This window comes from Amblyomma americanum, chromosome 1 (assembly GCF_052857255.1).
Source record: "Amblyomma americanum isolate KBUSLIRL-KWMA chromosome 1, ASM5285725v1, whole genome shotgun sequence".
Classification (NCBI taxonomy): domain Eukaryota; kingdom Metazoa; phylum Arthropoda; class Arachnida; order Ixodida; family Ixodidae; genus Amblyomma; species Amblyomma americanum.
In genome coordinates, this window is record NC_135497.1 from 115957633 (window position 1) to 115971060 (window position 13428).

A 13428-nucleotide genomic window follows, 5' to 3' on the forward strand; every position below is an offset into this window, starting at 1 on the left:
TTGGCCACCGTTATCCAAAAGCCTCAAGTACGAAGAAAGTATAATTGCCACCCAGCAACTTATCAATGTCTGGAAACGTGTGCTACCTACACTGTATGACATTTTGATCAACATTGTTTTAGCACTTCAAAATCATTTTGTGAACTCTGTATCCTAGACAGTTTAAAGAATAACAGAAGCAAAATGCAAATGATTACATTCATTTATTGCACACAAGCCTTAATGTACATAAGCACTGCAAGATGTGCATCATACATCAAAATATCTTACGGAGAACAATAGGGGAACAGAATACTCCCTTTGGCACAGAAGCCCTAGCCCCCTCAGTTCCCTCTTGCTATCAATGATTGAAAAACAAACTCTCTAACGATTTTATATGCTTTATGCAGAGCCCTCATCCACCACTAAGCAAATGTTATTGTCTGTAGGCATTAGAGATATAAATGGCTTTTTCTTATGAATACTAAATCTCACAATATATATATACATATATCAAAGGTGATTTCTTGGCAACTGATTGATCAATGCAAGAAAATGTCAGCAGAAATTGAAAACATAACAGGATTTAATTGAAGACATTATCACAGAAGCAGCCTTTTTCGAGTGTACTACAGCATTTCAAACAAAAGCTGTGTGCTACAAATGCTGTAGTACACTTGAAAAAGGCTAGTCCTCCAGCCAATATATCATGGATTAAATCCTGTTATTCTTTTCTTATATACGAGGTGTTTCAGGGAAGACTAAGCAATTCTCAAAAAATAGGTTTTTTTAGGTAAAAATATGGCTTTTTTCAACACAGTATTATTAGTGTTGGCGGGAACCAGAAAACTGGTGAATCGTCTTGAGTAGTTAGCTGATTAACTAATTTTTAATAGAGTAATTTCTCGAGAGATCAAACTGCCTAAATATTTGAATTTTTAAATATTCTTGATTATGTTATGCATTATGCACACATTATTCAGCAGGCCAAGAGTGAATTAGTTTCATGAAAATGCAAATATTTCAGGAGAAAAAACTGTAAATGACGTCATGGCAGAGGCAGCAATTTTACATACAGCTTAATTTCCGAATTTGCTTGATGTAGGAATAAAAAATATGAAAGCCATGATGGATATATTTTGCGTGTTAAAAGTACAGGTAAGGAAGAGTATGTCAGGCTTATTTCCGCCATTGTGAACAAATTGTCGCTTACTAGAAAAAATCTTGAAAAGACAGGTCCCAAATGAGGCAATTTTCAAGATTTTTTTTCTCTGCAAATATAAAGCAGATCTCCTTCAAATTTGCACAATGGATCAGCATCTGGTGCTAAAAACGTGTACTGACTTTCATTTTATATAATACAGGGAAGTGCAAGAAGTATTGCCCTAAATCTGGCAATTTTGAATAAAATAGTGCTTTCAAAAACATGTCCAATTTTTCTTATAACTGCTGAAACCAGTCTCTCGAAGGAGGCGAAAAAGACTACTAAAAAACATGTTGCATTATTTTGTTTCTAACAATGACATCCAAGCTAAAACTTGTAGCTTTTTGAGCATCGGCAGGTGCACCTAACTCCTAAGTTGTTACCCGCACTCGACGATAGCGGTGCTACCGAATCCTGTTTACGTCACAGATCAGTGTTTGCCCACAAAAAGTAATTAGGTATGCTCTCTCTTGATGGAAAATATTTCAGTCTTGGGATTTGGGGGAAATTTAGAGCAGCGGGGGTCGTGTTTGCTGCTTCCGTGCCCTCAATTAGGCGCTCCTGCTGATGCTCAAAAAGCTAGAAGTTTGAGCTTGGATATCATTGTTAGAAACCAAGTAATGCAATACGTTCTTTCGTACTCTTCTTCGCCTCCTTCTAGAGAGTTGTTTCAGGAGTTTTCAAAACATTGAAGATGGGTTTTTTTCCCTTTGATTTGTAAAAAACACTACTGTAGTCAAAAACGACAGATCTAGGGCAATACTTCTTGCACTTCCGTGTATTATATAAAAATGAAAGTCGATACACTTTTTTAGCACCTCGATGCTTACCCAATCTGCAAATTGAAGATGTGCTTTATATCTGCAGAGAAAAAATTCTTTAAAATGGCCTCGCTTGGGACTTGTAGTTTTCAAAACTTTTTCCAGTAAGCGACAACTTCCTCAAAATGGTGGAAATAAGCCCAACATATTCCTTCTCACCTGTACATTTAGCATGAAAAATACATCATGGCTTTCTTATCTAGATGCTTACGTCATTGCAACTTTGCAAAATGGAGCTGTGCTTGAAAACGCTGCCTTTGCCACGACGTCGCTGAAATATTAGCATTTTCACAAAATGAAATTCACTGGTGAGCTACTGAACAATGTGTGCATAATATATAAAATAGTTGGAAAATTACAAATTTGAAATATTTAGACAGTTTATCTCTCGCGGAATCACCCAATAAGAAACTCTGTAACTATTAAAGTTAGGCATCTAGTTGAAATTAAGAAATTTGTAGCCGATCATTAGTAATAGCCATATCAGTTTTTAGAATTTTGAAAACGCGATTACCCTTTGCGCTGTGGCTCGACAAAATTTGCCTTTTTCGACTAGTATAATGCACTGGAGCAGTTGCTTTGCCTGCATGCTTCCAAAAGCGCATGTATTTTCGCACGGTGCAGTCAAATTTTGAGGAGCCACCGTGGCGAGGGCAATCGCATTTTGTAAATTCTAAATACTGATATGGCTACTACTAATGACAGGCTACAAATTCTAATTGCAACCAGTTACTTAACTGTGATAGTTAAAAGTTTATTATCAGAAATTAGTTAACCAGCTACTAAATACAATTCATTGGCTTTCCGGTGTCTGCCAACACTGGTAATACTACGTTAAAAAGCCATATTTTTAACCCAAAAAGCATATTTTTGAAAATTACTTGGTTCTCTCTGAAACACCTGGTGTATATACTATTACTGCTCACTTTCCTGTACAACAGAGCAGTGAAATGATTTCTTCTGTAACATGAAGGTTCCATGAGCCACATAACAAACCTTTGAAAAAAAAAAACTGCATGCACACACATACACACACTGTGAAGCCCTATTGCTTAAACAGTAAGAAATCAAGGCTGATTCCCTTTTAGCTTCCTGACATGCCAGTCAATCCAGAACAGTCAAGGCAGCCAAATAAACTCGTGACAAAATGAAAGATGTGAAGCACCTTGTAGCGAGCTTGAAGTGCAGCAACTTAGAACTGCAGACATGTGATTTGCTCCATGTAACTAGATGTGGACTTTTGCCTTTGACAAGCATCAAAGCTACATGCTTTTTTTCAACACTTGAGAGCACTACAATATGCGCATTTAGACAATATTTCTAAGGATGGGATTGTTTACTTCTCTAAATAGCTAAAAAATCTCTCACAGTGAAAGAGTACTTACCCTGTCTTAAGACTGATATTCAAGGCTGTAAACACTAGCGAATAAAAGTCTTGCTAAATATATGCAAAAAGTCCACAACGATGTAGATATCAAGCTTTGAGGTGATTTTAATAAACATACATTAACACAAGGATACTAAAGTGACCTGGTTGGTCCGCTATTTCGTGTGCCATCTTGTCACTTGTCCGCAATATCAGCTAGCCCCCTTGTCGTTACTTGCGTGTATTACCAGCAGGAAGAGGTAGCGTCCTAGCCACGAGATGTGTGCATCAACAGCACCAATAGGTAGCTTCCTCCATGGCGGAATGCAACGGCAAGATAACTGCGTAAGAGACAGATTCGAGGTATACAGTTATAGTAAATTCTTTCATAGGTTTAGGTTTATGGGGGTTTAACGTCCCAAAACAACTCAGGTTATGAGGGAAGCCGCAGTGAAGGGCTCCGGAAATTTCGGCCACCTGGGGTTTTTTAACGTGCACTGACATCGCACAGTACACAGGCCTCTAGAATTTCGCCTCCATCGAAATTCGACACCCGCGGCCAGGATCGAACCCGCGTGTTTCGGGTCAGCAGCCGAGCGCCATAACCACTGAGCCACAGCGGCAGCTGAATGAATGAATTCTTTCATAATCATACCTTGGAGAGGTAACAATCAGCTAAATGTGCACTAAGACGCAGCACTCAGAGCGGGTTTGATAAAGTTGCTGAGTAATGAGCACTAAAATGCAGCACTCAGAGCAGGTTTGATAAGGTTGCTGAGTAACAGCACAAGCAGCAGACACAATATAAATAAATGCAATGCTTCCTTGAACAAGAAAAAGCCATAACATGCTGTTGTGCTCAATTCTGCCCCCACATTTGAAGACTGATATACACAGGAACTGACATTAACATGCTATGCTTAATTGGGCTGCAATAAAGGGATATTCAATCATTCCAGTCATTTCAAGATAACTTGCACACCATCAAATGTGAAAATTATTTCATGTTTCTTGACTGGTATATACCAAACTTCAGGCAGCTTTTTCTCTCAAAAGCGGTAGCTAAAACACACTGCATTATAACTTGCACACGTTTGCTTCTCTTAGGAGAAAGTAACTCAACTTTACTTTCTGTTCAGTTTATTTACCTGTCTGTAGATACTGTATCACAATTTGGAGCTATAGCAGGTTTGGGGTGTTAAATGTATGAACAAATAGTACGCAGGTGAGCAAGGTTGTCGAAGTGCCAGAGTGGCCCTTTCTAAAGCATATAAATAGAAACATTAAGGCACACACTGTGTCAGATACAATGCTTGTAAGAGAAGCCACACAGACCTACGAGCGAGAAAAGCCTCAACAACATGCCCCTAAGGGAACAGCTGGACTGACAGTTCTTTACTTGTCCCGCAGCACATCACTCCTGGGCTGAGGCATGCTCAATACAAGGGAAACAAGTAAACAAAAAAATGTGTTCTAAAGAAAATAAAAATGAGTACCCAGGTTGTTCTTTAGGCAATTACATGCCACTAATTGCAGCAATAAATGTCTCGTGAAAATGAATGAAATAACTTGCACAGCTTACAGCAAAACTTGATGGCTCGGGAGGGGGGCAACGACAAATGCGTCGGTTCAAGTAAAGCAAGGGGCATTATTAAGGTCATGGCAATAATTGTTGACGTAAGCTCAGCTAGTGTAATGCAACCAGTAATTGAATGTCGGTATGAATAAAAACAAGAATGAACAAATCTTCAAAAGATTCCAAATGCATTTCAACTGTACAGTGCAGTCAGTTGTGACAAAGAGATTGTGAAAGAACGATAACTTCAGCAACACTCATGACACATTGAACAAATGCCTTTCTTCTGTACAGCTTCAATATAAGCTTCACACGGTTTCATGTAATGCAAGGATAATCTCGTATGGTACGAATTATTCATGCTAGCCATACCTGTGCTTCTAAGGCACAGTGTTCCACTTGAATGCTAATATTCAATAATGTATTGCCCATTCTGCTATGCCTGCCAATTACCACACCACTGGTTCACTTCAAACCTGTCGTGCCTTGTAACAGGTAGGTACTGGTGAAGCAAAGCTATGAAATTTAATTGCTGCTTTTAGAGTACAGTAGAAAGGTCATGAAGCACATATATATTTTTTTTTGGTCTATACTGTGGTCAAGATTCCCAAGCAGGAGAAGCATGAGCATAAAAACTGTAAAAAAAGCATTACACACTATAACACAGTGCATTTGATTAGAGCGGTGCTCTCATTACGCCCGCAATACCTTTTTCCTTTCTTCTTGATGCTGTTTCAAAAGATGAAAAAGAAACAAATGAAAGAGAGAGATATATCCTGGACCAGAAGACTTTTGTCAGGCTACAGGTAAAGACAAGAAAAAAACAACTGTTTGTGATGCCCACACATACCTATTCCTTTACAGGTGACATGCTTGATATCCGGTATCAATAGCTGATAGACTGCACCAGCAGGTCGATGATGCCATTAACCTCAGGTTGAGGTAGAGTTGGCTCAATCACGGATGAAAGGAGGTGCAATAGCAGCGTGATGATACTGGTGGGGTAGCTGTACAGTCCTTCACTGCGGACGCATTTGAAAGGCTGAATTAGAGAGATGCTTTCATGAACATATTCAAAGAAGCAACATCCCATTAAGCCTCTAGCGGTTCAGTCCAATGTGTTCAGGAGTGGAGGCTAATGAGTAATTACCTATGCGTCCATTATTTTGCATAAAAATGGTTTACAAAGCCACTCATATTTTCCTTAAGGCTATTATTCGCGAATCACGTTATACTTTTATCGCTTCAGACTGCAAATGGGGAATGACATTCAGTATATTGAACGTAATTAAAATAAAACGACAACAAACCTTCCAGTGTGCCATTACCTCAGCTGCACTGCAATGGAATGGTTCTGCTATTTTTAAACGTAGTTTCGTTGACCAAAGGTATCAAGAAACGTAGCACTTAATGCGACTGCGACGTAGAACGGGCAATGTTACATATCGAGTAAACACTCAGGCCGCAGAATCAAAAGATACACACCGCTACAAGCACTTCTTGTTCTAATGGTCTACTTTTCACGCGCTGCTACAGTTCAGTCAGAATAACGAATCAAGCGGTACCTCACAGTTCCCAGCGTGCAACCAAATCCTATCACAACTTTTTCGCAACGGTGCTGACGCAAAGAGCGCAAGGGGGCGAATCTAAAAGCCGCATAGCTGGCACGCGAGCGTGTCAAAACACCTCCTCTCTGCAAGCGATCGTGTCGTGCTCGCATTTCGCACCTCACGGCGAACAAGACGTCAATACAACGCCGAAATGCATTCGCAGCCCTCATGCATCCCCACGACACACCACAGAAGTCATTTTACAGTTCTGTACTTACATTCGTCAGCAATCACGGTAAGCCGATTCTACTATCGGCCGTCGGGCGCCGGCCGCTCCAGCGTGGTGTTGGGTGCTGTACGTCAGAGCAGTTTTTGAGAACTCCATGCTCGTAAGAACGTCTTCCGGAGCGCAGGGGCCATCTGTCAGCTTCCGAGTTCAGTCACACTACCACAACACTAACGAGGCAGCACAATCGACAAAAACACGCTGAAGAAAGCCATCACAGCTACAAACGCTAGAACTCGACACAGACTGCGTTCCAGCGTACTAAAACAGGTAGTGTAGCACACGGCCGATAGTTAGGGTGTCTCGATGCGCGCTCCCCTCTGCCGCCGTGCAGAGGGCGCGCGCATCGATGCACCCTAGAGCCCTTGATAGATTAAGGGGCTTTAGGCACCCTACCAATATACGCATGGGGCGCTCAACCCCGCCACCGGCGAGCGAAAAGGCAGCGCTAAAGTCGCGTAACCTTTAACGCTTTGAAAGAAAACTGGTAACGTTATATTTTCCACATGCGTGGTGCAATAAACGACGCAGAATTTTGTTTTAATTACAAAGGCAGTTGATCATTAGTGATTTAGGCAACAAAAAAAAATGTGTCTCGCAACCACCTGTTCCTGGCGGCGCTGCGAACGAAAGCTTTCGGGGAGCCTACGACAACGTTATTCAAGAGTATTTGTGGGACATACTGGGCACATTGGATGTAGAAGATGGAGTAATTAATATTTTAAAAGATATATATAAAGGTAACAGAGTGCTTATAAAATGGGGAAAAAATGTATCGATACAGCGGGGGCTTAGGCAAGGTGAGCAAGGATGTCCTCTGTCTCCTTTGTTGTTCATGTTCTACCTGCAAGAGTTGGAGACCAAGCTAGAGAGGAGCGGACTAAGCTTCATCCTTCCTTTTTTCAAGAAAGGAGAATGGATTAAGCAGTCATTACCGGGACTAATATACGCGGATGATATAGTGATACTGGCTGACAAGGAAGATTTACAGAAGTTGATAGACATATGTGGTACAGAAGGAGATAGATTAGGTTTCAAGTTTAGTAAGGAAAAATCTGCTGTCATGATATTTAATGATGAGGGCGGCAAGCATAGAATACATGAGTTCACGCTAGAGGTAGTGGATGAGTACAGGTATCTTGGGGTGTGGATAAATAATGGTGCTGAGTATCTGACAGAGGATGAAAAATATGTAATGAATAAAGCTAGTAGGAATGCAGCGGTCATGAAAAATAGGGCACTGTGGAATTATAATAGGTATGAAGTGGTAAGAGGGATCTGGAAAGAGGTGATGGTTCCTAGCCTGACTTTCGGTAATGCGGTCCTGTGCATTAGACCAGATGTTCAAGCAAGGTTAGAAATTAAACGTGGCGTAGGGAGGCTAGCTTTGGGAGCACATGGCAATACACCAAATCAGGGGGTACAGGGTGAGAGCAGAGAAGCTAGCAGTAAGATAGCATTTGAGGAGCGATTGAGAAAAATGGGGGAAAAACAGTGGTCTAGGAAAGTTTTCACATACCTGTATATAAGGAATGTTGACACGAAATGGAGAAAGCGAACTATAGAAAATTGACAAGCAAATATCTGGACAGCAGTAGGGGGCAAATCAGCAATTATCGGTTAAGAAAAAAGTTAAAGTAACAGAGAGAGCTCTGTGGAAAACAGGGATGCTGACGAAATCGGCACTGGGAACATACAATATATTTAAGCAAGAAATTGCCAAAGAAAATATCTATGATAATTGTAGGGGAAGATCTTTGTTGTTTGAGGCCAGCACGGGAGTTTTGCGGACTAAGACATATAGAGTCAGGTACCACGAGATAGACACGTTGTGCGTTGCGTGCGGAGAGGAGGAGGAAACGGCTGAACACTTGATACTTTTCTGTAAAGGGCTTCACCCTACAGTGGAAAGCTGTGGGGATGATTTACCCAAGGCATTGGGGTTTAAGAATAGTGAAAGGAAAGTAGATTTTAAGCGGGTAGAAGTAACCAAGCGAAGGTTATCTGATCGGTGGCTAAAATCAAGACAAGAGTAAAATTTCATAACTCATGGCTAGGTGGCTTGAGCCATCGCCCGATTTAAAGGGTTCTGCCGTATCCATCCATCCATCCATTCGAAAGCGGGGCGCGAGGTAGCTGCAGGCGACGCAGCTGGGCTCATGCGGAGAGCCGCGGTCGCTGCACGGCGGCACTGTCTATCTGATTCTAAGGCTTTGGCTATTTCACCCTAACTGCGTAATAATAATAATTGGTTTTGGGGGAAAGGAAATGGCGCTGTATCTGTCTCATATATCGTTGGACACCTGAACCGCGCCGTAAGGGAAGGGACAAGGGAGGAAGTGAAAGAAGAAGGGAAGAAGGAGGTGCCGTAGTGGAGGGCTCCGGAATAATTTCGACCACCTGGGGATCTTTAACGTGCACTGACATCGCACAGCACACGGGCGCCTTAGCGTTTTGCCTCCCATGAAAACGCAGCCACCGCGGTCGGGTTCGAACCTGGGAACTCCGGATCAGTAGCCGAGCGCCCTAACCAGTGAGCCACCGCGGCGGGACAGCTTGAAAATGAAAATTCGTTTTTGAGGAAAGCAAATGGCGCAGTGACAGTCCCACTTATCTCGCTGGTCACCCGAACCGCGCCGTAAGGAAGGGATAAAGGAGGAAGTGAAAAAAGAAAGGAAGAAAGAAATGCCGCAGGGGAGGGCTCCGGATTAGCACACGGACGCCTTCTGCGTTTCGCCTCCATCGAAACGCGACCGTCACGGTCGTGCCTCATGTCATTTACTGTACGTGTGTGTACCCTGAGAACGCGAGCGTCCGCGCGCCGCCCTAGAGCGACATGCGAAACTTAGTGGAAGCCCGCTCTGCCGCATCGCCTCTGTTTGGTGCGCGCTTGCATCATGCCATTGAGCGCCTTGCACGCTTTTTGCTCGAGCGAGGCCCGCTGGCAGTCTCGCTACCGTAGTCTTTTGTGCGCTACCTTAATTGTTGCCTCTGCCTTTTGTGGTCCTCGGCTGTGCATCACGTCCGCCCCACAATATACTGTATTTCTTGCTGTTCGAAGGTGTATAATCATGAATTAAGGGACCGAAGCTCTTACAGCTTTTTCGATACTCGAAGCCCCTCTGTCGCTTTGAAACACAAAAGGCGCCCGTGTGCTGTTCGATTTCTGTGCACGTTAAAGACCCCCAGGCGGTTGAAATTACTCCGGAGACCTCCACTACGGCACCTCTTTCTTTCTTCTTTTACTCCCTCCTTTATCCCTTCCCTTACGGCGGGTTCGGGTGTCCACTGAGATATATGAGCCAGTTACTGCGTCATTCCCTTTCCTCAAAAGCAATTTTTTTTCTCGTATATTTCTTTTGACAGCAGTGTATAGAAAGCAGTAAGAAAATTGTATCAACTTCCTATCAACAAATATTATAATATACGCTCGGCTAAGAGACTGTGACTGCTAATAATTGTTTCATGTCCAAGGTTGCTTAAGTTGCTTCAACCTGTTAGACTGCAGTACTTAATTTAGGCATATTTTCGCATGAAAAAACTTTCTCTCGGTTTCTATTATATTTCTACTGACAACAGTACATAGAAAGCAGTAAGAAAATTGTACCAACTTCCTGCCAACAAATGCTAATAGAATATGCTAGGCTAAGAAAATGTGATTGCTAATATTTATTTCGTGTTCAAGGTTGCTTTAATAGCTTTAATTGAAGTGTTCGGCTATAGTACATGCTTATTTTAGGCTTTTATTCTCATGACCAAACGTGTTTTTTCGGTTTCCAGTATCTTTTTTCCCTCACAACAGTGAATAGAAAGCAATCAAAAAAATTTATTAAAATAGAATATCTTCAGTATTGAAAACGCTTTTCTATACCCTGATTTGATACCGAATGAATTTGCTGCGAAAAACGCTGGACGCTTTTCCATATAGGGAAATTGTTAACTAGCTGCAGCAGATTTCACTGGGCACTCAAGTAAGATGTCACGGTTATGCGAACCCCATGCAGTTTGTTCACTCATTTCTCTCGATGTGTCCAACTGCACCAGTATTTTCTAGTAACATTCTATTGACAGGAGTATATACAGAGGAGTAACGTTCTACTACCTTTTTATTAACAAACGTGCATAGAATGTAAAAATTATTTTCTAGTAGCTTTCTACTGACAGGAGTACATACAAGGAAGTAACTTTCTACGAACTTTCTATCAACAATTGTTGATAGAATGTAAAACTATCTACAAGGTTACTAGAGTACATAGAATGTTAATACAAATTGATAGCCATTGTTGTAAGGGATTGCACCTCCTCGCTGACTGCCAGCGGCACAGTAGCCCGGCGAAAACGCACTAAGGGCATCGTTACTGCCAGTAGACTTACGGCAGCTCACCGCTACGCTATATACCTCGCTGCAGCTCGCTGCATCAAGCCGAACACTTACGCCAGTCGAAATGCGGGAATCCGATGAAAAGCTTGAAAGCCTAACTCGGCCGAACTGCCAGGTTTGGGGAAAGAAGCGACATTTCCCTTCTCGTGGTTATGGTAGTCGGAAGGCTGACACAGTCTTCGGCCGAAATAACTTTAAATGGTTTCATTGTTTATTTTATTTATTTTGACCTGACAGCAAAGATTGATGCCTGACTGCGACGTCGGCTACTCTTTTTCACATATTACAAGAAATCGTCTGACCTGATGTCATAAAGCTTAAGAAAACGCAACACACAAAACACAACATAGAGAGCTCAGTGCACATGTCAGAAATGTTGCCGCTGACATTTCTGTCTTGTGCACATACGCTTCGACTGTCTCTCTAATGAAGTAAGTGGTTTCTTTATTTCGTAGTCCCTGCAGCGAACGCCACGGTGTCGATCACTCTCTCTGCATGGTACCGGTGTTCACGCATGCTATCGCGGACGCAGTGACCCCTTTGGCCGATATAGACCAAACTGCAGGTGAATTGAGGGTTATTGAATAACTAACTGCGTCGGCGCGCGCCACCAGGTGCGTTCTGTGGTTCCTGCAGGTGCACGCGTTTTCCTGCTGTCGGGCAGGCTAATTGGGAGCAGAAAATGCAGGGGCCACATTGCGGAGTAGGTCGATTTTTTTTTTTTTTTCAGGGGCGAGAAAAATTACTCATGCAAGGGATTGCAGTGCGGCTTCTTTTCCTCTTTTGGAAGAACGTCATGCGGCGAATCCTGACATTGCCGGCTCACTGCCCGTCGGGACGAGAGTCATTCACCGTTCCCATCACTTTGCGTGATAATAATAATAATTTGTTTTTTGCGGAAAGGAAATGGTGCAGTATCTGTCTCATATATCGTTGGACACCTGGACCGCGCCGTAAGGGAAGGGATAAGGGAGGGAGTGAAAGAGGAAAGGAAGAAGAAGGTGCCGTAGTGGAGGGCTCCGGAATAATTTCGACCACCTGGGGATCTTTAACGTGCACTGACATCGCACAGCACACGGGCGCCTTAGCGTTCTGCCTCCATAAAAACGCAGCCGCCGCGGTCAGGTTCGAACCCGGGAACTCCGGATCAGTAGTCGAGCGCCCTAACCGCGTGAAAAATCTTGTCGAGTTGAAATATGTGCCCTTCCAGGTTGCTAGGCAGCGATGAATGTGTGACCTCAGAATGCCGCCAATACAACGATCGAAGGAAGAGTACTGTGCGCACCCGGGCAGTAGTTTCGCCGCACATCTGTGCGGCGTGGGTGGGCGTGAGTCTCCCGACCGGCCTGCAGCCCTCTCCGGCCAGGGCGTGTATTGCGCCTGCACGGAAAATCGCTCCTCCCCAAAAAGCGCCTCAGTTTCTGTTCGTTCAAATGTGTGCTAACTTGATAAAGGTCATTTTAATAAAATCACGTCGCCGCGGTGGTTATGGCGCTCGGCTGCTGACCCGAAAGACGCGGGTTCGATCCCGGCCGCGGCAGTCGAATTTCGATGGAGGCGCAATTCTAGAGGCCCATGTCAGTGCACGTTAAAGAACCCCAGGTGGTCGAAATTTTCGGAGCCCTTCACTATACGGCGTCCATCATAGCCTGAGTCGCTTTGGGACGTTAAACCCGATAAAAACTAAAGTGAACAGATAGGACGCGTATATATGGGTTCAGAGCGTTAGATGTTCGTTGAACATAACTACACCCGTAACTTGTTTAGCAGCGATACCTGTTTATACTACCTTTCCAAGTTTGCAACGGTAAGGCGTCACTCGTAGCTCAAGGCGCTAAGTCGAAGCCAGTGAGCGGCGGGTCTGTATACCGTGAAGGAAGGAATTAAGGAAGGGGTGAAAGAAGCAGAGATTTTTTAAAAAATGGACAACGTTTACTCTAGCTATCGCTGACTTTCGCGATTTATATATTAAGCGCAAACATTATCTTCTTTTTTTTTTTTCAAGAATAGAAGAAGTTACCCTTTATTTTGCCATCACGTGCGATGATCGATTTTTTTTTTTTCAGTGTCATGTTGCGAAATTCGTGCCAAGAGTGAATTTTTGTTTTCGCGTTTTCCCTTACTCCCATGCTTGCTGTTTGAACTGTCACGCAATCGCTGCAGGTGTGTTAAGGGTAGACTTGTTTCGAAAAGGAGAAATACCGTGTGCCGGATTAACTCGTTGCAGAAACTATACTCTTGTTCGTATACTTAGGTAAGGTAAGG

The 13428-nt window shown here is 43.0% G+C and overlaps 1 protein-coding gene and 1 long non-coding RNA gene across 3 annotated transcripts in view; one reads left to right on the forward strand and one right to left on the reverse strand.

Annotated features, from left to right (window-relative positions):
• Cbp53E (Calbindin 53E) overlaps positions 1–13428 on the forward strand; it is a 191832-nt gene that overhangs the window by 162793 nt on the left and 15611 nt on the right. The gene's annotated exons all lie outside the window — the stretch shown is intronic.
• LOC144113497 (uncharacterized) lies at positions 1974–7101 on the reverse strand. Its single transcript, XR_013310808.1, has 3 exons — positions 6775–7101; positions 5797–5968; positions 1974–3711 (listed from the first exon to the last, which is right to left on the reverse strand). It is a non-coding gene; the product is annotated as an uncharacterized LOC144113497 (long non-coding RNA).